We start from the raw sequence: 22797 nt of genomic DNA, 5'->3' as shown, positions 1-22797 counted from the left end.
ATATAAAGAGGGTATCTGAGGTGCTCTGGACAATAATCCCAACCAGTAGCAATAGCTAACTATACAAGCAAGTCATTTTGGATGTTCCGGTCCCAGCTGAGCCTTCAGATGACTGCAGCCCTCGCTGACACTACACTGAGCAGAAGAAAAGCCCAGCTGAGCCCAGTCAACCCTCAGAATCATGAGAAATAAAGAAGTCACTAAATTTGGGGATGATTATTCCATTAATAACTTATTAATTCCATTATAACTTATTAATGAATAACTTATTCATTATTCCATTAATAACTTAAGCCACTAAGTTTTGGGATGATTATTCCATTTTGGTAGAGTATATAAATCTAAATATATAAAGTAGATTTATATCAATATATAGCTATATAAATATTGAAAAATATACAAACTATATAGCTAACATATATTCATATGCTTTCTATCTGACAAGGATGGTTCTAAATACCTTCTGTATGTTGGTTCATTTAATTTTCACTAACCCTAAATTTTTTTAAAAGATTTTATTTTTAAGTAATCTCTACACCCAACGTGGGGCTCAAACCCACAACCTGGAGATCAAGAGCGGCATGTTCAAGAAAAAAAAGAGAGAGAGAGGAGTCACATGCTCCACCGACTGAGCCCACCCAGGTGCCCCCTTAAACATTTTTTACAGAGGTATACCATCCCCATTTTACAGATAAAGAAGTGAACTATAGAGAAATTACATGACTTGCCCAGTACTGCAAGTGAGTAACCAACACTACTGGAATTTGAACTCAGGTCTTTCACCTCGGATACTTTGATATTAAGCACTATCCTAGACCACCTCAGTGGCTACTTTATTTAACTAGTCCTCAACTGATGGACATTCCAGTCATATCTAATCTTTTCTTGTGAAAATAAGGTATTATTTTTATTTATTGAGGTATAATTGACATACAATGTTATATTAGTTTCAGGTGTATAACACCGTGACCTGACATTCGTATTCACTGTGAAGTGGTCACCACAGTAAGTCTAGTTACTATCTGTCGCCTTACAAAGTTAATACCATACTCTTGACTATATTCCCCGTGCGGTACGGTTATAGCCCCATGACTTCTTTATTTCATAGCTGTAAGTCCGTACTTCTTACTCCCCTTCACCCATTTCACCCCCACTGCCACCATCCTCCCTTCTGGCAACCACCAATCTATTCTCTGTAAGTCTGGGCTTCGTTTGGTTTTGTTTTTTAGATTCCACATATAAGTAAAATCATTTGTGCATGTGTGAAAAAGAAACCATTCTTTTTAACCAGCTGGGAGGATGACTGGTCTCAGTTTATTTTGCTGCATTAGTAAGTGTCAGAAGAAATATGTTGGGTACAGAATGTCAGGTGCATCCACTGCAGTCAGAATAGAGTTCCAGCCCATCTGGCCCTTGGCAGTGGGTGCCAGAAACCTTAGCAGGGAACATGAGGACCTGGAGACCCCAGAGAGGATATTTATCTTGTTTTCATTTGGGCCCCACGTGGAGCAAGTAATAAACCAACTTTCTTCAGAGTATGTTGTTCCATAGCGTGTATTTTTACAGGAATTCTCAGACACCTGCAAAGGGTATTTGGAAAGCAACCTATGACCTGTGGCACATACAACAAATCTGCTGCCACAATCACTGTCAGTTCTGAGGAACCAATGAGCATATGTACTAGGCAATGTGTACATTCCACAGCTGTATATCCCCTTGGACCTCACTCCAATAAGAAGCATATTTGAAAAGGGGGTGGATGGACATAACCTCTTTTCACAACTGCCCAGATGTCTCTACCACCTCTGACGTTATACTTCTAGCTCTGCAAAGCTGGAGGCTGAATGGAAGTCACCTGCTGCCACCTCAGCAGCCTCTGGGCCCCATCTTCTGAGCTGCCAGGAGGGCCACAGGACCAGCCCCTGCTAGCTATGGGGAAGGGACTAGTGAAGAAAGGTTTTGGTAATTGAAAGTTAATGAAATCTGCTTCTATTCATTAAAATATGAAAATGAATCAATACCACATAGCTCAAAATGATCATGCGATAGTTGCCTAATTATCATATTTAAAAGATACTCACTTAAGAGCTCCTCTTCTGCTCCTGCATATGGATTCCTTCCCTAGGCACTCGAAGCCTTGGGAAGAAAACATGGTAATAGAGCTTGCCTCTGTCTTCAGGACAGCTAAAGGGCCTTGAGAGTATCTTGTTCGGTGCCTTCATTGCACACAGAAGTAAAGTGAGTTCCAGAGAGTGGTGATTTGCTGAAGGTACTCATGGTTGACACATCAGTCAGCTATTACCAAAATAATGTGTGCGACAAACTACCGCAAAGCTCAGTGCCTTAAAACATTCACTCTCCTCCGGCTAGGGATTGACTGATTTAGGCTACGCTGGGTTCCAAACTGCAGGATAAATTCAGGTCCTCTCCATGTGTCTCTCATCCCTTGGACCAGCGGGCTAGCTAGACTTTGTTCTTCGGATGGACAACGTAAGGCACACAGGAGAACAAGCCTAATGATGTAAGCAAACTTCAAGCCTCTGCTTGCAATATATCTGCTAATGGCTCACTCCTCAAAGCCAGTCATGAGGCCAAGTCCAACACTGACGGGACAGGGATATATGCTCTGCTTCTAGTGAAGAACTACAAGGACACATATGGCAAAGGGCATGGATACATGGAAGAATGAAGAATTAGAACTATAAGGAGTGAGAATTAGAACCAGGGCCCTCGACTCCCCACTCATTTCCACCCCTGTGTTTGCAAACAGTTCTTGCTCATCTGTCTTAGGAGCTGTTTTTTCAAGCTCATGAAGGGTTTGTAAAGTGCCAAATGGAAGTGAAGGCAGGCAGCAAGGAAAGGAGATTGTAGTGCTGGTGGCACGGGGTGGTGGTGATGCCTGGGAGGAGCAGGAAAGGCATCCCGTATCTACTGTCTTTCGCGGGGCCCATTCTCCACTTCACCCTGGAGGGTGAAGCCAGTGTAGCTGCTGGTCAGATCCTTCTTCATCTTTTCATATGCAGGGTCCGTGGCAAGTGGCCAACTGTGTATCCATTTCCGCACGTAGTTCAGGACGGTGCACAGCGAACTGAGATCCCCAACACTGAGCTTATAATCTGTGCACACAATACGGACTTCAGAACCAGACAGAGCTGAGTGGGAACCTCAGAGCCACCAGAGCCTAGCTGCACGACCTAAGGCACTTTGTCTCTCTGGGCCTCAGGTTCCTTCCCTACTTCATCTCCCGTGCCCTTTCCTCTTCTAGCTTGACGTAGACAAGCTCAGTGACTTCGAAAGTCATTCCAAGGAGACATAAAGAGGCTTGCGTTCCTGAAACCCTGCTTGGAATATCCAGTTTTTGCTCTACGTGTGCAAGTGTTCTATTATATGTGAGCTGTAATGCCCATTTGACTTTGTTTGCTACAACAGCTAGCATTACCTTAACTAATGCTTTCATTCTTTGCCCCATTGTACTGATGAGGAACCTATGGCTTAGAGATTCAGTTCCTTGCCCGACATCACGCAACTATTCAGTAGTGGCTCTCAGTTATGCATCTAGTCTGACTCCAGAGCCTCTGCTCTTAAACACCACACTGCTCTGATGCTCATTAATCATAGTGTCAATCTTACAGCGTGGTTGTATGGATTAAATGAACTAATGTTTATCGAGTCCGTGGCACATATAAAAGCACACAGTAAATACAAGCTGCAGATGTAGTATGATGTTCCCACGTAATATGTAATATAACACGATGCCCCCTGAGGTCTGGCATAGGGGGAGAAGGACAAGTGGGCTCAGAAAAACTTCTGATGACTATTTTGTGTTGACAGTATTTTAGATGACACCAACAGCCCTAGCAAGTTTGCCACGGGCTTCTTTCTCACACATGATTCCATTTTATCTTCACAGCCAACCTGTGAGGTGTGGAGGGTAGGTCATATTGCCCCAAACCATTAATGCGAATCAGGCATCTGTTGGGGTAAGAGACTGGACTAGGACCTGTGTCTCCCATTTCTCACTCGCAGTTTCTTAGTCCTAAAAGGGAACCAGACCAGGGGGAGCCAACCTTTTTATGGCCCAGATCCACCTGTCTGATAGGAATATTATGCAAGCCACAAATGTAATTGTAGATTTTCTAGTGCCTTGTTTTTAAAAGGTGGGGAGTAACTAGGTGAAATTAATTATAACAATACACTTCAGGGGCGCCTGGGTGGTGCCGTCAATTAAGCGTCCAACTCTTGGTTTCGACTCAGGTCGTAATCTCAGGGTAGTGAGATCGAGCCCCACGTTAGGCTCTGCACTCAGCGCAGAGTCCGCTTGAGACTCTCTCTCCCTCTGCCCCTCTCCCCCTAAAAATAAATAAATAAATACTGAAGAAGAAAAAAACAATACACTTTATTCGGGGCGCCTGGCTGGCTCACTCAGTGGAGCATGCAACTCTTGATCTCGGGCTCATGAGTTCAAGCCCCACACTGGGCATAGACATTACTTAAAACAAAGAAAAAAACAATATACTTTATTCAACCTAAAATATTTCAATTTCAACATGTAATTAATATTAAGATATTAATGAGAACTTTTACTGTTTTTATGAAGTCTTCAAAGTCTGAATATGTACTTTACAGTTACAGCACATCTAAGTTTAGACTGGCCACATTTCAAGTGCTCAATAAGCTACCATGGCTACTGGTCCTGGGATCGAGCCCCCCATCAGGCTCCCTGCTCAGCAGGGAGCCTGCTTCTCCCTCTCCTTCTGCCTGCCGCTCCCCCTGCTTGTGCTCGCTCTCGCTCTCTCTCTCTGTCAAATACATAAATAAAATCTTTAAAAAAAATATTAAGTAGGTATAATTGGACATGTCCTCATGAGGTCTAAGTAGTTTTTTATTTCGTTTTGACCTCGTTGAAAGCCATGTGGACACAAGCATGAAAAACATGCTTTCTCTTGAGAGGAATGAGAAACGTGATTAAAACTCAGCAGACGGTTTCCCCCTAAATTGTTAAGTAATACCTCCAGCCTGTGATATACAGGTGACCCTTGAAAAACACAGGTTTCAATTGCACAGGTCAACTTTTATGTGGATTTTTTTTCGATAAATACGGGCCAGTACTGTAAATGCACTTTCTCTTCCTTACGATTTTCTTAATAACATTTTCTTTTCTTTAGCTGACTTTCCTGTGAGAACACAGCCTATAATACATATTACATACAAAATATGTGTCTGTTGACCATGTTATTGGCAGAGTTTCTGGTCAACAGTAGGTTATTAGTACTTAAGTTTTGGGGTATTCTAAAGTTGTATGTGGATTTTTCAATCCCACACTCCGTTACCCCTGTGTTGTTAAAGGGTCAACTCTATATCACAGAACATTGCAGTCTAATTTTACTCTGGTCAATAAATATTGCTCCCCCATTTTCCAGGATTCAGCAACACTCTCCATATTTCCAACATACGGTGAAAGAAGAAAACTGATATTTTTAAATAGCCTGTTTTTCTTTAAAAAATATAGTCTGTTCATTTTTACAAAATGTTTTCTAAGACCCCAAACTTTGAGATCTTGACATAAGGTTATGGTCATAAATGAATGGTTCAGAGGTGAAGGCTCTAGACACACAGGAAAAATCTTTTCAACTGAAATTCCATAAAAAATGTAGGTCACTTACCCTGTCACTGTGTACCTGACATCCAGCCTTAGCTAAGAACAAACTACTTTCCAGTCTCAGGAGCCAGGCACCCAATAAATCTCAAATTTAAATTTAATTTGTCATTAAACTTTAAAATTATCAGGTTTCTCTCATGGACGTACATGCTTCATCTTCTGGCAGGAAGACTTCAGAAGCCTGAGATGGGTAAGAGAGGGCACAAGGAAACAAAGGGATCAAATGGAAACCAAGAATGTTGCTTGCTCCCCTCCCACTAAAAACAGGAGCCTATGTTAGCGGGCTGTCGAGTTGAACAGCTGATTTAAAGGGCTACGAAACACTCTGAGGCAAACTCAGAACAGATTTTCCCAGAGCGCACACGTGGTTAATCGTCACCTAGGGACGGAGACACAGGCAGCCGCCGGGCCTCTGAAGTGCTGCGGAGGCCAGTCTATTGCGGTCGGAGGCAAACACCCCTTCCTTCAGGTGCCGACTGGAGTTTATTAGCTGTGATTTTGACGAGATACTGAAAGAAGCTGAAATACTACTGGGGAGCCACAGAGATGCGGAGTGTGGGAGCCAAGAGTCATTACCAGTTGTTGAGAAGTTGACAATGGGGGCTTCCTGAAAGATTCTTGCAGTCTGTGTAGAATGGTCACACAGAAGCCATTTTGCCTCTTGAAACGGAAAAGCTTTGCTTTTATAAGTCATGAATTATTTTTCGAGATATTGCACAGTATCCCTCCCAAGCAAGTCCACGGCTCCCAAAATACCTTCAGGACCTCTTGGGGAGAAGGGGACATCTAAAGAGGTTAGTTTTCTAGGGGCACATTTTGTGTCCACCATGGAAAGAAGGAAGCGAGTGTTTCATGACAAACAAGTTTAATTCAAAAACGATGACAACCAAAAAAGAGGTTTAATTTTTTATATATATTTTTTAATTTTTTATTGTTATGTTAATCACCATATATTACATCATTAGTTTTTGGTGCAGTGTTCCATGATTCATTGTTTGTGCATAACACCCAGTGCTCCATGCAGAACGTGCCCTCCTCAATACCCATCACCAGGCTAACCCATCCCCCTACCCCCTCCCCTCTCGAACCCTCAGTTTGTTTTTCAGAGTCCATCATCTCTCCTGGTTCGTCTCCCCCTCTGACATACTCCCCTTTTCTTCCTCTCCTGTTATCTTCTTCTTTTTCTTTTTTCTTAAAATATGTTGCGTTATTTGTTTCAGAAGTACAGATCTGTGATTCAACAGTCTTGCACAATTCACAGCGCTCACCGTAGCACATACCCTCCCCAATGTCTCATAAGCCTCGGACTGAATTTCTAACAAGGGAGAAACCATTTACGGTCTTGGGGAAGGTTTGGAGCACAGGGACTGATTTTTCATCTATTGCCTTTGCTCAGCAAGGGCGTTCGTGTTACAGGTGACAGGACAAAGCAGGTCTCTGGCTAGCACTGTTAGGCAGTATCAGGAATGGCCGCAGCATAGTGCACAATGATTGTATTATGCCCATTGTCTCAACACAATCCTTGAATTCCCTTTCTCAGGAAAGAAGGTATGGACTCTGAAGGAAAACAGACCCAGATTTGAATGTTGTCTCCACTTCATACTGGCTAAACTATCATGAAGATTTTCATATGTTATAGGGCCATATCAGTCAGCCACTGCTGCATAACAAACCACACAAAAACTCAAGGGTTTAAGACAACAAGAATTTATTACCACTCAGGCATCTATAGATTGACTGAGATTTGCCTTATCTTTAGGCGGACCTGCTTCGGGCTGGGGAGATCTGCTTCTTATTGCAGGTCTATGAGTTGCCTGAGGTGGCTCTGCTCTGTGTGTCCAGCACCCCCGCTTAGCCAGCTGGCTGGCCAAGGTGCATTTTCCCCAGCTCAGTGGGAGAGGGGCAACAGAAAAAGTGGAAACCTGTGACGCCTCATAAGGCCCAGGCTCAGAACTGATTCATACCACTCCTGCTGACAGTCCACTGGCCAAAGCAAGGCCCACGGCTAAGCCCAAAGTTAAGGGGCCTTTAGAAGAACCACAGAGTCACCCGACAAAAGATGTAGATACAAAGGGAAGGTGAAAAACTGGGGCCAAGACAGGAATCTACTCTAAAGGCCAACCCTCCACTTACTAGTCTTCCTTTTCAAAATTATCGTGGCTACTTTTACTCATTTATATTTCACATAAAATTTAAAATAATTAAATTTTCAGTAATATCCCATGGGAACTTTGATTGGGATTGTGTTAAAGTTATCAATTAATTTGGGTAGAACTAATATTTTTATAATATTAAGTCTTCCCATCCAAGAACACAGTATGTCTGTATAATTCAGTCAGGTCTTATTTTATGTCCCGCAGTAAAAGTTGTATATTATTTCAAATTGGTCCTCTACACGCATGAATAAGAATATTTCCAGGCATTGACCAGAGTGACCTTAAGTTTCTTTCTGGCCACAGAGTGTTAGTTTCTGGCCGCTGATATTTTAGCATTACCAACACAAAGTATTTAAAACTCATTCCCTCTCATGGCCATTCTAGATGATGAACTTCAGGGTCTATTCTCTTTGAAAGAGACACAAACAAATAAGCCTTTCTTTATTCAACTGACAATTACCCATTTAAGAAGAACCAAATATCATCCATTTTAAAAACAAAGAAAATATGAAAACATAATTTGATTTTAATATCTTATTTGCAGAGCATTTTGGAGTTTACAAAGCACTTTACACATAGCATCTAATTTGGTCCTCATTACAAACCTATAAAGGAAGCGGAGTGGATAAACACTATTGTGATTTTTCAAGCAAAGGCAGTGAGACCCAGAGAAATTAAATGACCTGCCTACGGTCTGAAGACCAATGATAGAGAATTCAGCTTTGGCTTACAGTCTTCTACTCTCTCTTCCTTCTCTCCCAGTCTCCACTGAATTTCTCTTTGTCCTTTATCCTTGGCGCCCAACCCTCCCACTCTGAGGACCTCTCCGAATCTGGAACAGGACCGAACCCCTACAGCAGACCCAAATTTTCAGTTTACATGTAGAAATTTGGGGCTCTGGAACAATTCTCACTCCATATTTAGAAAAGGAGTTAACGGAGCTAGACTCAGACTTCGGAGCTAGAAAGATCTGCTTTCAACTCCCCAGTCCATCCACTGTTGAATAGCTTTGAGGCCTTGGGCGAGTTGCATAAGCATTTGAACCCGTTCCTTCATTTTTAAAATGGATGAAAATACTTACTTTACAAAAATATGGTAAGAAATAGAGCTTATGTAAATCAAGTACCCAACATGCAGGAGGCAGTCAACAATTGCTGAAAATGTGGCACAGTAATTGGATCCAAATACACACTGGTATCACTCAGGAATTTCAGCAGTGGGTTTTTTTTTTTTCCTTTAACAAGAGATTTACACCTTATAAGCCCGAATAAAAGAAATCTGGACTCTTTCAGATAGCGTGGAAAGGAAAATGGATTTGCAATAAAGTACATCAACCAGGACTCTACCAAAAGTTTGCTACCTTTCCCAAATTCAGTTAACTTAGGTCCAAAATTTCCACATAAAATAAAATATCCATATTCATATTACAGATGTTACCATGTGATGACAAAATGGTCTTACAATGTTCTCAAGTAGTTGAACGTCTTAGATAATGTGATTTGTTCCAGAGAGACTAACAGCGCATGGGGACTATCATGCCACCGTAAGTGGAGGTTTGGGTAGAAGCAGTCAAGGGGGTTTCATTGTGATTTGCCTCGAGCCACCTAGAAAGCCTGCCACTGCAAACGTGCACGGGCCCCTCCCCACCCCATCTCCGCCCTACCTTCTTCTCTGCCTGTGTCTACCCAGAGAAAACCAGGCCGGCAGTTTAACTGGCTGCCAAGCAGATAAAACATTCACAAGAATTGTGCGTCTCTGGTTGTCACAGCTGGCCAGTTAGGCGTCATGCTGGCATTGCTTATATCTAAATCAGCGCTGTCCAAAAAAATATACCGCGAGCCACATAGATAATTTAGGATTTTCTAGTTAACCACATTGTAAGAGGTTAAAAAGGAACAGGTAAAAATAATCTTAATAACATAAACTTATTTAACCCAATATAACTAAAATATCATTTCAACATGAAATCAATACTCAGAAGTTACTAATGGGATAGACCTTTTATATTAAATTGTTTTTTCAAACTAAGTCCGCAAAATCCAGTGTGTGTTTTGTCCTCACCTGTATCTCAGCTCAGACTAGTCACATTTCAAGGGCTCACCAGCCACCTATGGCTGCTGCATTTGACACAATACCAACTGAACTGACCACTTCTCTACGGAGCAAGGGAGCACCTAGCATTCCTCCAGCCTCCCGGCACAGAAATTCTATAGCGAGGTAAACAGAAGTGTAGAACTTCGGCAAGTTCTTCGGTACACAGAACTACCGTCTTCTTGCTTATTTGAAAAGGAGAGGGGGACCTAGCCTACCCAAATTGAAAGCATACCATTCCAACATGTTGTAGGGTTTTTCCTGGTTGCAACGGACTTTTCTTCCAGCTGGAAAAAAAAAATTCAGGGGACAGAACAAGTGTAACATAGCTACATATTTTCAACCTACTTAGGGGCCTTCATACATCGGAAAAATCCCAACTATTTCCATGACAACAGACATTATAGTGACATTTACTTCTTGACAGGAAGTGAATTTATAAACGCTGGATTTATTATCTATGTATCATTTTTAAGAAATGCATCAGAATAAGACAGGCATACTTTTCATACTTTTATGAAATAATTCACCTAGTTGGCTGTCAGAAGAATCAGGAACTTTGTAAAATACCATGCTTTATATTCATAACACTATTGTCTCACTAACTGTTCCTCACACACAGTCGGATTCTGACAAATGAATAGCAGATATCTGTCACAAATCACATGCCATTTCTCACCTTTGCATTTTAGTGGTTTCACTGAATTACTTGTGTTTGGGGGCAAGTGACATCAACTGCACAGAATTAAAACAGCCGGGAAAGCACCCTGATCAGGTAGCCACCCACAGGGCTACCGTGTACTGTCACAGAGGTTGTTTACCACAAGGGTGAGTACTTGGTCGAAGGGGCAAAAAAGGGTCTGAAATCCAACTCTGCCATGCACCCCGATACGGGCTGCTCTGTCTGGAGCAAGGCATGTAAATTTTTCTAATTCACAGCCTATGGGCTAGGACCAGTTTTGACCACTTGCCCCTTAGTGGCCTGTTTGGTAAGTATCACAGGTAAGTCAGAGAAGTGAGAAAAAATCCAGGTCACTTCTTGCAGAGAAAAAAAAACGAAAGAAAATGCCTTGTACATATTATTTTGAGACATAAATAAGGAACTGGTCCAAACGAAGGCAGAAGCAGCCTTAAAATAATCCGTAAGCTTTCAGATGGACCAAGCCCCCACAGAGCAGCACTTCATTCTATGGCATCTTTGCACCCCTGTTCACACAGGCTGACGAGGACACAGCCAGGATTGGGAGCTCTGTCAGCAGGGAGGCTCCATCTCACCTTCCTGGCTCTTGCCCCTTCCCCAAAACGCTAGCTCCCAGAACCTTGTCTGTGTGGCTCGCTTCAAAATCCACAGCTGGCACGTAGTGGGGGCTCAGGAAACATTCATCGAGCAATCAGGCAACCAACAAGGCTCTTGCTTTTTTCTGAAATGGTTTATGCTGTTCACAGACAGCTCTAAGTATTCGTGTTGTAAGATTTTTAAGGTGTGATAATCATATTGTGGTTACTTTTTTTTTTTTAAGACTCCTCATCTCTAAGAGATACATACTGAAGCATTTATTATTTGTAGATGAAGCGATATGATGTCTTGGGCTGCTTCAAAATAATTCAGTGGGGGGCTGGCTGGGGACAGAGATGAAGCAAGATGGGCCATGAGTTGAAAATTGCTAAAGCTTGGTGATAGGGACGTCAGAGTTCATTATCCTATTCTCTCTTCTCTTGTGTTTGCAAAAAAAAGAACCATAAAAGAAGTTATCATTCACTCAGTAAACATGCACTGAGCACCTAATATGTACAAGGTGCTCAAGATTTAGTGGTGAATGTGATAGGCAAGTTTTCTGCCAACATGGAACTTATGTGTGGGTGAAGGAGTCAGAGAGTTGATAGAATAATTACAGCATATGAGTAATGCTAAGATGAAAATATGCGGGTGTCATGAGAGAAAATAAGTGACAAGTGGTGATTATTAATTTAGAGTGATTAGTCAGGGAAGGCCTCCAGGTGGAAGTGACAATGAGTGAAGCTGAGCTCAGAAGGATGGGAGGAAACTAACTACCCAAAAGGTAAAGAAAGGTCCTTCCAGGCAAAGGGAAGAGAAAGTGCAAAGGCTCTGTGGCAGAAAGAGTCTGGCATGTTTAGGCACTCTTAGACCCAAACGAGGTAGGAAAGAATGGCCTGAGAGTTGATTAGAGTGGCAAATAGGGACCAGATCTTATAGGGTCTTGTGGCCCATGGTCAGGAGAGGGGCTTTATTCAAATTTTCAGAAAATTCTTCTTCATGTTCAGTTTAAAACTGCATCTTTGTAATGTTTGGCCATGTGACTTCCTTTGATTGACAGAATGAACAGAAGGGATGTGTATGATTTCTGGGGTAAAAGCTTTAACAGTGAGTGCATGCTTTGCCATATTCTCTTTTCCCTCTACTACAGGGACTTGCAATGTTCCACATGGTGACTGCCTCTTCAGACTGGGTCCAATAATGACAAGAAACAGCCTCAACTGACCCCAATGGCATAAATAAGAAATAAACTTTTGTTATTTTATGCCACTGACATCTGAGGGATGTTTGTTCTTACAGTATAACCTATCCTATCCTGATTGATACATCAGATTAACTAAAGCTAATCAATACTCAAGACTTTTTACCACAGAACTCTTCTGAGCCTTTAACCAACCAAAAATCACTGCAAATGTCCAAGAGAAAATGCAGCACTTTCCAAACTAATTTGACCACAGAAACCTTTCTGAAGGAACATTTGTAAGACAGCTGAGGAAATGCTAAGGTTAAGTTTGAGGGCAGCTTTTTATCCCTGATAACTAATTTCAAACTTCTGATCAACAAAAGGGCCTCTGAATTTTTATACAGAACCACTATTAAGCCAAGTCTCCCCGTTCTTTATTTCTGCAAATGAATGTTTTAGACCTAAAAGCAGAATTTTACATTCATTCCTATTAAACATTTTAGTTTAAGGTTCCAGTATATTGGAATCTAAATGCTGTCACTGGGGCGCCTGGGTGGCTCAGTCGTTTAGCGTCTGCCTTCAGCTCAGGTCATGATCCCAGGGTCCTGGGATCGAACCTCACATCGGGCTCCTTGCTCAGTAGGGAAGCCCGCTTCTCCCTCTCCCACTCCCCCTGCTTGTGTTCCCTCTCTCGCTGTCTCTGTCAAAAAATTAAAAAATCTTTAAAAAAAATAAAAAATAAAAAATAAAAAATAAATGCTGTCATTTACCCTGGACATCCTTTCACTTGAAGGCTCGGATTTGGGAAGGGCCGGTTGCCCTGCAAAGGGACTTCCAAAGGGGACTTCATATACATAATCAGGTCCCTTAACTCTTTGTTCTAGGCAGCAATCATGATTTGATCTCACCTTGGGATTTCTGATCTATATCAGGCAGCCCCTTGACACTTTCATTCAACTAATCACCAAATGTTTTCTCCAGCTGTATCCTCCCTACTAGCTCCTGATTGGTGCTTCGTAGTCGCAGCTCTACCACCCTCCCTGCTTTGATTGGGATCTTCTCCTGGACTCCACAGGAATCCCCCTGCCCAGCCCCCCCCCCACACACACCGTATGAAGAACGTTTTCAGCAAAGCCCTTTTTACTCAGGGCTTTTGGTAGGCAATGACAGCCCCTGCCCAGCCCCAACCATCATCTTGTGGCTGTTGGTTACACCTACATCCCCTGGGTACCTGGGATCCCTCCCAGTCTGAAGTCAGGTGCAGGAGAGGTCCCAGTGACCAGCCCTTTGGCTACACACTAGTGACTTCTCTGGGGGTTAATATTTCTTGATGAAGCAACAGTATTGGGCTGTCTTATAGGGTAACAAGGATTTATCCTACCTAGTATGGAATGTCCGTTCAAAGATATTTATATTGTACACATTTAAATAGATTAAATTCAAGATACATTCATTTAATTACAAATAATAATATAAAGAATTTTGAATTTATTTTTTATAGATTTTGATTGAAAGATTCACTCAGAAATTTCAAAAAATATACACAAAACATGAAATCCTAATGTTTCAGTCTTCCTAAAACTTACTCTAAAATTTATTGCCTAGGGGTGCCTAGCTGGCTCAGTCAGTAGGAGCATGTGACTCTTGATCTCAGGGTTGTGAGTTTAAGCCCCACGTTGGGTATAGAGATTACTCAAAAAATAACATCTTCAAAAAAAATAAAATTTATTGTCTACCCCCACTGAATATGTAACTACCAGGTGGTGGCTAAAATATTAGAATCATTTTACTTTCCTTTATGTTTTATAACTTTTCCCCTCAAGGGAAAAAAATCAAGGAAATTGATACATTAAGGGTGAGCCAACAACACGCTGACTGGAAAAAAATGAGTAAAAGCAACGAGATCTTTGAGAAAATATTTAAAGTGAGTTCTGAATGAATTCTTAGCTTAAAGTGCTAAAGGCTTAAAGGAAGCAGAACAAAATATCATTTTGAGATCTGATAATGAGAGGATTATAGTTAGGAACAAACACAATGGTAGGTACACAATCTTGGAATTCAGAAGGGAAGAAATATGATGATGATCAGACAGAATTGCTGAAAAGCAAGAGCGAAAGAACAGGCAAATAGTGCTTCCTAAATATTTGTTTCCCGAGGAAATGTGCTAGGAAGATACAGACAGGCTGACAGACTATTCATATGTTCAGTAAATGTGGGAAAGGTAGCTGTTGATAGCTTTATATTGCCAATTGTGTTTAATAGGGCTTTATAATGTGATCTCAGTGAGGTCATTTTCGACTGAGTTGGAAAATGCTAAGGCATATCAGAATACTAAAAAATGAGTAAGGATTTGCTGGCCTGTTGGGAGAGATTATGATTGAATTTGATGCTGAGAAGCATATTTAAGTCCATGGGGAAAGTGAGACACGACAGAGAGTTTTGTAAGAGAAAGACATCAAGGAATTGTCCATATTTTAATTCCTCCACCGTACTGAAGTGTCAGTAATGTAGCCCTGTCACTTGTCTCATTTGCTGGGATGACTTTAGGTGGATTGGGAGAGAAGCCAGGGAATGCGGAAATGACAAATTCTTGACTAGGAAACTGTATTTCTAGCAGATTACATTAGATTCCATCTAGAAATTTCTCAACCTTTTGTTTTTGATCAGAAGTCAGCAAACCTTCTGTAGAGAGTTAGTGTGCTAGACAGAATAATGGCCCACAAAAATGTCCACATCCTAATTCTCAGAACCTATGAATATGTTACCCTACATGGTAGAAAAGACTTTGAAGATGTGATTAAGTTAAAGATCTTTGTTGGGGGAAGGGGGTGGCATATCCTGGACTATCTGAATAGGCCGAATCTAATAATCACATGCGTCCTTAAAATCAGAAAAGTTTTCCCAGCAGTGGTCAGAGGGAGATGTGCCTACGGAAGAAAGGCACACAGAGATGCAACATTGCTAGCTTTGAAGATGGAGGAAGGGGCCAGGAGCCAAGGAATGCAGGCGGCCTCTAAAAGCCGGAAGAGGCACGGAAACAGATTTTCCCCTAGAGGTGTCAGAAAAGAGTATCAACCCTACCAATGCCTTGATTTTGGCCTAAGTGAGACCCTGTCAGACTTCTGACCTACAGAACCGTAAAACTGTAAAACAATAAATTCGTGTTGTTTTAAGCCACTTTATCAGTGGTAATCTGTCATGGCACCAGTAGCCAGATAGTAAATGTTTTGGGCTTTGTGGGCCATATAGTCTCTGCCACAATCACTCAACTTTGCTGTTGTAGCACACAAGTAGCCATGTGTAAATGAATGGGTATGGCTGTGCGCCAATAAAACTTTATTTACAGAAACAGATTGTGGCGCTTTAGTTTGCTAGCTCCTGTTCTAGATGTCTAGGAGACATTAGCAGTCACCTTTCTGTGTCCTGTGGGTCACAGCCCATACATGGAAACCTTGCTTACAAATGTGGGGTCTACATGTACCCAAGAATAGAATGAAAGTTTGATACAAGACTTAAAAAAATGAAGTTTTTTTAAAAGGAGTTTTAAAATAAAATCCAAAACCAGTTATCTATCTGTTTAAGGTAATAGGTTCTCTTATTATTTCCACAGTAACACAATCCAAGTCAGCTAAGGCTGTCTTCATCCTTATCCTTACAACAGCCCTGTGAGTCAGCAATTCCAATCCCAGGTGTATGGGAAGTAGAAATGTGTGCAGCAGAGGCATGTGCCACAGGGTTCATAGAGCCGTTGGTAGTCGTGACCCCAAATTGTAAACACCTCACAGAAACAGCAAAAGTAGAATGGATAAATTATAGCGTATTCAGACAATGGAACAGACCTCAAAAATGAATGAGCTGCAGCTACATGCATCAACATGGATGTACCTCACCAACAAAATGTTGCTGAAACAAGTCAGACACAAAAGAGTACAGACTATATTATTCTATTTATATGAACCGTATGATCCAGCAAATTCTACTTCTGGGTATATACACAGAGGAATTAAAGGCAGGACTCCAACATTCTTTTATGCTGATCTTTATAGCGGCATTAGTCAAAGTCACCAAGAATTGGAAACAGTCCAAATGTCCATTAACAGATGAACAGATAAACAAAATGTCATCTATCCATACAGTAGAGTATTATTCAGCCTGTAAAAGGATGGAAATTCTGCAATATGCTGCAACACGATGAACTCTGAGGACATTATGTTAAGTGAAATAAGCCAATCACAAAAAGGCAGATACTATATGATTCCACTTACATCAAGTACTCAGAGTAGTCAAAATCATAAAGACAGAAGGTTGAATGGTGGTTACCAGGGGCTGGGAGGAGGAGAGAATGGGGAGTTATTGTTTAACAGGTAAAGAGTTTCAGTTTTACAAGATGAAAATAGTTCTAGGGATGGATGGTGGTGATGGTTGCATAACACTGACAATGTATTCAATATCACTGAACTGTACACTTAAAATGATTAATATGGTAGATTTTATGTTATATATATTTTACCGCAATTAAAAAAAAAGACTAGAGACTATATTATTCTGTCTATATCAAGTTCAAAAACAGGCAAAACTACGATAGAATGTTTACCGTTGCAATATATAAGAAGTCAAAGTATAAAGAATATGAAAGACTGAATACTGGAAAAAAAGTAAGATAGTGACTTCTTTGTGGGGAAGGAGGGACACATCAAGAGCTTTCTGGAATACTGTAAGTGTTCTATTTTTACCTGGGTTGTGGTTCGTGTGTATTCATTTCACAATAATTTATTAAGCTATGATTCTTGTTTTATGCCCTTTTCTATGTGGATGTGTTGTATTTCACAATTTAAAAAATTTAAAAGAAAAGGATTAAATTGTACTCAGCAGAACATTCAGACAATGCTACTTGGAGTTACAGCATTAGAGAAGATGGTCAGAGCAAGCAGATATGTTACACAGTTTGAGTGTCGAGCACTTTAGGTACCAAGTTAGGTTTCTAAGTATATTCACTTCCTACTGTGCTGTGGGGACACAGGCACTTAAACACATAGCTAGTGGGTGGAACGACAGGGGAATACACAATGGTACAACTCTAATGGAAAGCAAATTGACAGTATCTATCAAAATTTCAATGTATTTATCCACTGGCCAAATAACTTCACTTCTGGAATTTAGTCTGTGGATACACTTTCACAGACATAAAATAAAATACGTACAACTCCTTCATTACAGTATTGATTATAACAGCAAAAAGATTGGGACAACCCCATGTCAATCAAAAGGAAACTGGTTAAATAAACTCTGGAATACTATGCAAATGTTAAAAAAAAAAAAAAAAGAATGAGTAAGATCTCCCAGTGCAGATCTGGTAGTAACTCCAGATTGCATGCATAACTGAAACAATTGAGGTAGAGGGCCACATATATGCTGTCTTTTGTATAAGAAAGAAGAATATAAGAATATCTTTTTGTATTTTCTTGCATTGTATAGGAGGATATATAAGAAATTAATAAAAGTGATTATCTCTAGGGGCACCCGAGAGCTCAGTCTGTTAAGTATCTGCCTTCAGCTCAGCTCATGATCTCAGGGTCCTGGGATCGAGCCCCGCATCAGGCTCCCTGCTCCGCGGGAAGCTTGCTTCTCCTTCTCCCTCTGCCCCTCCCCTCCACTGATGTTCTCTCTCTCTCTCTCTCTCAGATAAACAAATAAAATCTTTTTTTTTTAAGTGATTACCTCTAAAGGATAAAGGAACAGGTAAAGGGAACATAGGAAAGAAATAGGAGTGAGATCTCTCAACATAGAGATTTTTATGTTGTTCTGATTTGCAAATCATGTGGATGTATTATTTAGTCATAAAACAAAATTAAATGTTAAAGAACAGGAAAAAAAACACATTTTCTACCAACAACGGCTCAAGATTACTTTCCAATGTTATTTGAAAGACAACCCAAAGGGATGGCAAAAAAATTGGTGTCATGAACAAATAAATGTCATTGTGTTGATTTGAGTTTTGTGTTGAGTTGGACAACTTTGAATCAGGTTGCCTAGGACAGAGGAGGGGAAAAATGATACATAACACAGAGGTGAGGAGAGAAGACTCACTGGAAAAAGTCTTCTGTTCTGTGTATCCACATTTGGTGCCAGTCTGTTGAGGAAACCCTATCTAATTTAATGTTATTGAAAAATGCCCAGCAACTTTAAGAAAAGTTTTTCCTCTAGGGAGATATTCTTAGACTGTTAACATAAGTGGCTCACTGAGAACTCAGCATCTATGATGATAAGAGTCATCAAATAGAAAAATAGAAATAAATGCATATATACATAAAGGATAAATAAATGAATGAACGAATAGAAGACCCTTTGTCTGCCATGCATGGTAATTGCTGATCTGCAGCATTTTTTTCAGTTCGTTTTCCAATTCTATCTGGATCCACTTCATTGAAAATCTGTATAATTTGCTTGAAAATCAGAAAAATGTTGTTACCCCTATGACCCAGCAATTGCACTACTCGGTATTTATCCAAAGGATACAAACATAGTGATTCGAAGGGGCACATGCACCCCAATGTTTATAGCAGCATTATCCACAACAGATAAAATATGGAAAGAACACAGATGTCCATGGACAGATGAATGGGTAAAGAAGATGTGGTCTATATATACAATGGCATATTACTCAGCCATCAAAAAGAATGAAATCTTGCCATTTGCAATGACATGGATGGAACTAAAGTGTATTATGCCAAGCAAAGTAAGTCAGTCAGAGAATGACAAATACCATATGATTTCACTCATATGTGGAATTTAAGAAACAAAACAGATGAACATAAGGGAAGGGAAGGAAAAAAAATAAGATAAAAACAGAGAGGGAGAATGTTCACAGCAGCAATGTCCACAATAGCCAAACTGTGGAAGGAGCTGAGATGCCCTTCGACAAATAAATGGATAAAGAAGAGGCGGTTCAGCCCAGGGGCGGGGGTGGGCGATGCGGAAGTGCCAGGCGGGCGGGAGGCGCAGCTCAGCCCCGCCGCCCGGCCCGTGCTCCCGGGGCGCAGCCACGCGGGCGCACCGCAGACAGACCCCGTGGCCATGAACCAGCCTGCCCCCAGGGCACCCCTCCGCCCCGCCGCGTGCGATTAAAGCCCTGCCTGGTGGCCCAGGTGAACAGCTGCCAGGACCCAGGGCTGCAGTGGGTCAATGCGGAAAGGAAATTCTTCTGCATCCCCTGGCGCCATGCCACGCGGCACAGCCCCAGCCAGGATGGAGACAATACCATCTTCAAGGCCTGGGCCAAGGAGACAGGAAAGTACACGGAGGGGGTGGACGAGGCGGACCCGGCTAAGTGGAAGGCCAACCTGCGCTGAGCCGTGACTTCCGCCTCATCTATGATGGACCCCAGGACATGCCACCTCAGCCCTACAAGATCTACGAGGTCTGCTTTAATGGCTCCGCTCCCGCAGAGTCGCAGCCCAGTGAGGACTTCACTTTTGGTGCAGGAGAGGAGGAGAAGGAGGAGGAGGAAGAGGAAAACGTGAGCTCGGGACCATTCTTGGCAGCACCTGCCTGCACTGACGTGCTCCAGAGGATGTTACCTAGCCTGAGCATCACAGAAGCAGGGCAACCTGGCCCCCCCACGGCACCCTATTCTCTACCCAAAGAGGATGTCAAGTGGCCGCCCACTCTCCAGCAGCCTGTGGTGCTGGGCCCTCCTGCACCAGACCCCAACCTCCTGGGCCCCGCCCCCAGCAACCCTGCTGGCTTTGGGGAGCTTCTCCTTGAGGTCCTGCTGAGCCTGCGGCCTTGGCCCCTGGCTGCCAGCCTGCCCCTCTACAGGCGAACAACTCCTGCCCGACCTGCCGATCAGCCCCCACATGCTGCCTCTGACTGACCTGGAGATCAAGTTCCAGTACCGGGGGCGGCCACCCCAGGCCCTCACCATCAGCAACCCACAGGGCTGCCGGCACTTCTACAGTCAGCTTGAGGCCGCCCAGGAGCAGGTAGAGCTCTTCGGCCCTGTGAGCCTGGAGCAAGTGCGCTTCCCCAGCCCTGAGGACATCCCCAGCAACAAGCAGCGCTTCTACACAAACCAGCTGCTGGATGTCCTCGACCACTGGCTCATACTCCAGCTGCAAGGCCAAGATCTGTATGCCATCCACCTGCGCCAGTGCAAGGTGTTCTGGAGCGGGCCCTGCGCCTCTGCTCACGGCTCACACCCTGACCCCATCCATCGAGAGGTCAAAACCAAGCTCTTCAACCTGGAGCATTTTCTCAATGAGCTCATCCTGTTCCAGAAGGGCCAGACTAACACCCCACCGCCATTTGAGATCTTCTTCTGCTTTGGGGAGGAATGGCCTGACTGCAAACCCCGAGAGAAGCAGCTCATCACTGTACAGGTGGTGCCTGTAGCAGCTCGGCTGTTGCTGGAAATGTTCTCAGGGGAGCTTTCTTGGTGAGCTGATAGTATCCGGCTACAGATCTCAAGCCCAGACCTCAAAGACCGCATGGTGGAGCAGTTCAAGGAGCTCCATCACATCTGGCAGTCCCAGCAGTGGTTGCAGCCTATGGCCCAGGCCCCTCCTATGGCAGGCCTCAGTGCTGGCCAGGGGGCCTGGCCCATGTACCCGGCTGGCATGCAACAATGAGACTGCAGAGAGTGACTGGCACAGGCTTCCCAGGTGGCTGTGTGGGCTCATGTGAAGGTATGATGGCCCCAGTGGGCACCTGACTGGCTGCAGGGCCCTCTAGCTGGGTCACCTGGAAGTGGATCTGCACCAAGGAGAGGGGAAGAGAGGTCCAAGTTCCAGGCTTTCTCCTGTAGCACCCGAGGGAAGCTGGAAGTGTTTTGCTTTGAGGATGGTCTTCCTGTATATGCCTCTCCTCTGCTCACTCTGGAGGAACTCAGCCATTAGCCCCAGTGAGCAGAGAAGTCAACTCCACCAACCCTGGGGGCCTAGTTGAGAGGGAATTGTCCCAGCGTGGCCCACTCTTGTGGTTGCCCCCAATTCCTCAGGCAAAAAGAGCCAAGAGCTATGCACCCTGCTCCCTCAGCAGGGCATGGGCCTGATCCGATTTTGGGGTTCCCTAGTTTGAGTCTCACTTCCTTACATCTCTCTCCCTCCTGAGATAGGCACTTAGGTATCATACCAGATCCTTAAGGCCGGCAGCTACCTCCTTCTTGAGAGTCTAAGAATATGGGGTAGAAGTGGAATTTATGTCTTTTTCAATTAATAAATATTAAAAACAGATTCAGCAAAAAAAAAGAAGAAGATGTTGTTCATATATACCATGGAATATTACTCAGCCATCAGAAAGGATGAACACCCACCATTTGCATCGACATGGATGGAACTGGAGGGGATTATGCTAAATGGAGTAAGTCAAGCAGAGAAAGACAATTATAATAAGGCTCCACTCACATGTGGAACATAAGGAATAGCAGGGAGGACCATAGGGGAAGGGAGGGAAAACTGAAGGGGAAGAAATCAGAGAGAGAGACAGACCTTAAGAGACTCTTAACTCCGAGAAATAAACTGAGGGTTGCTGGAAGGGAGGGGGTGACTGGGTGATGGGCATTAAGGAGGGCACTTGTTGTGATGAGCACTGGGTGTTATATGCAAGTGATGAATCACTAAATTCTACCCCTGAAACTAATAATACACTATATGTTAACTAACTACAATTTAAATAAAATCTTGAAAGAAAAAAAAGTGTTGCTACATCTTTCCCCCCTTTCTCTAATCCCCCCAAAGAATAGGAAGGAAATAAAAGCTTTTCTCGGTGTCCACTTGAATCCTGATGCTTGACATTCTTGAATTACATAATAAAAAAGAGATGTATTGGGGCGCCTGGGCGGCTCAGTCGTTAAGTGTCTGCCTTCGGCTCAGGTCATGATCCCAGGGTCCTGGGATCGAGCCCCTCATTGGACTCCCTGCTCAGTGGGAAGCCTTCTCCCTCAGCTGCTCCCCCTGCTTGTGTTCCCTCTCTCGCTGTCTCTCTGTCAAATGAATAAATAAAATCTTTAAAAAAAAAAGAGAGAGATGTATTTACTTTGCAAATACGAATCTTGCCATCCTGTCTACACTCCCCACTTCATTAACTCACAAGTTTCAAGAGTAGAAAGCACAGCGAGTTTAAAAACAAGAGAGGAAACTTAGTAAAAAAAAAAAAAAAGGTTTAGAGGTCTGTGATCGTACAGTTCTGCTTCCTTTGCTTTTAAATGGTTACTACTGCCTTCATATATTGGATCCATTAGCACTAATTTCATTACTAGAAAACCCATTACTAGCCCCTAATCCACTGAAAGGAGAGTTTCTTCTTAAAATTAAGGAAGAAGCTATCATCTTTAAAACACACAGATTGCATCTCTCCTAAGTGAACAATAAAGCATATTACTAATTACATTAATGCATCCAGCCATTTCTCTTCTGGTGATTTTTGGTAAAGTTTG

At 42.6% G+C, this 22797-nt stretch overlaps 1 pseudogene; it reads left to right on the top strand.

Moving 5' to 3' along the window:
• Positions 1-19381: 19381 nt before the first annotated feature.
• Positions 19382-21551, top strand: LOC112812700 (interferon regulatory factor 5 pseudogene; annotated as a pseudogene).
• The last annotated feature ends 1246 nt before the right edge of the window (positions 21552-22797 follow it).

Source organism: Callorhinus ursinus, unplaced genomic scaffold (genome assembly GCF_003265705.2).
Source record: "Callorhinus ursinus isolate GAN/ISIS: 27379988/994484 unplaced genomic scaffold, GSC_fseal_2.0 scaffold16, whole genome shotgun sequence".
Lineage (NCBI taxonomy): Eukaryota > Metazoa > Chordata > Mammalia > Carnivora > Otariidae > Callorhinus > Callorhinus ursinus.
The sequence above is the reverse complement of the archived record's forward strand: the minus strand, read 5'-3'. Positions and strand labels throughout refer to the sequence as shown.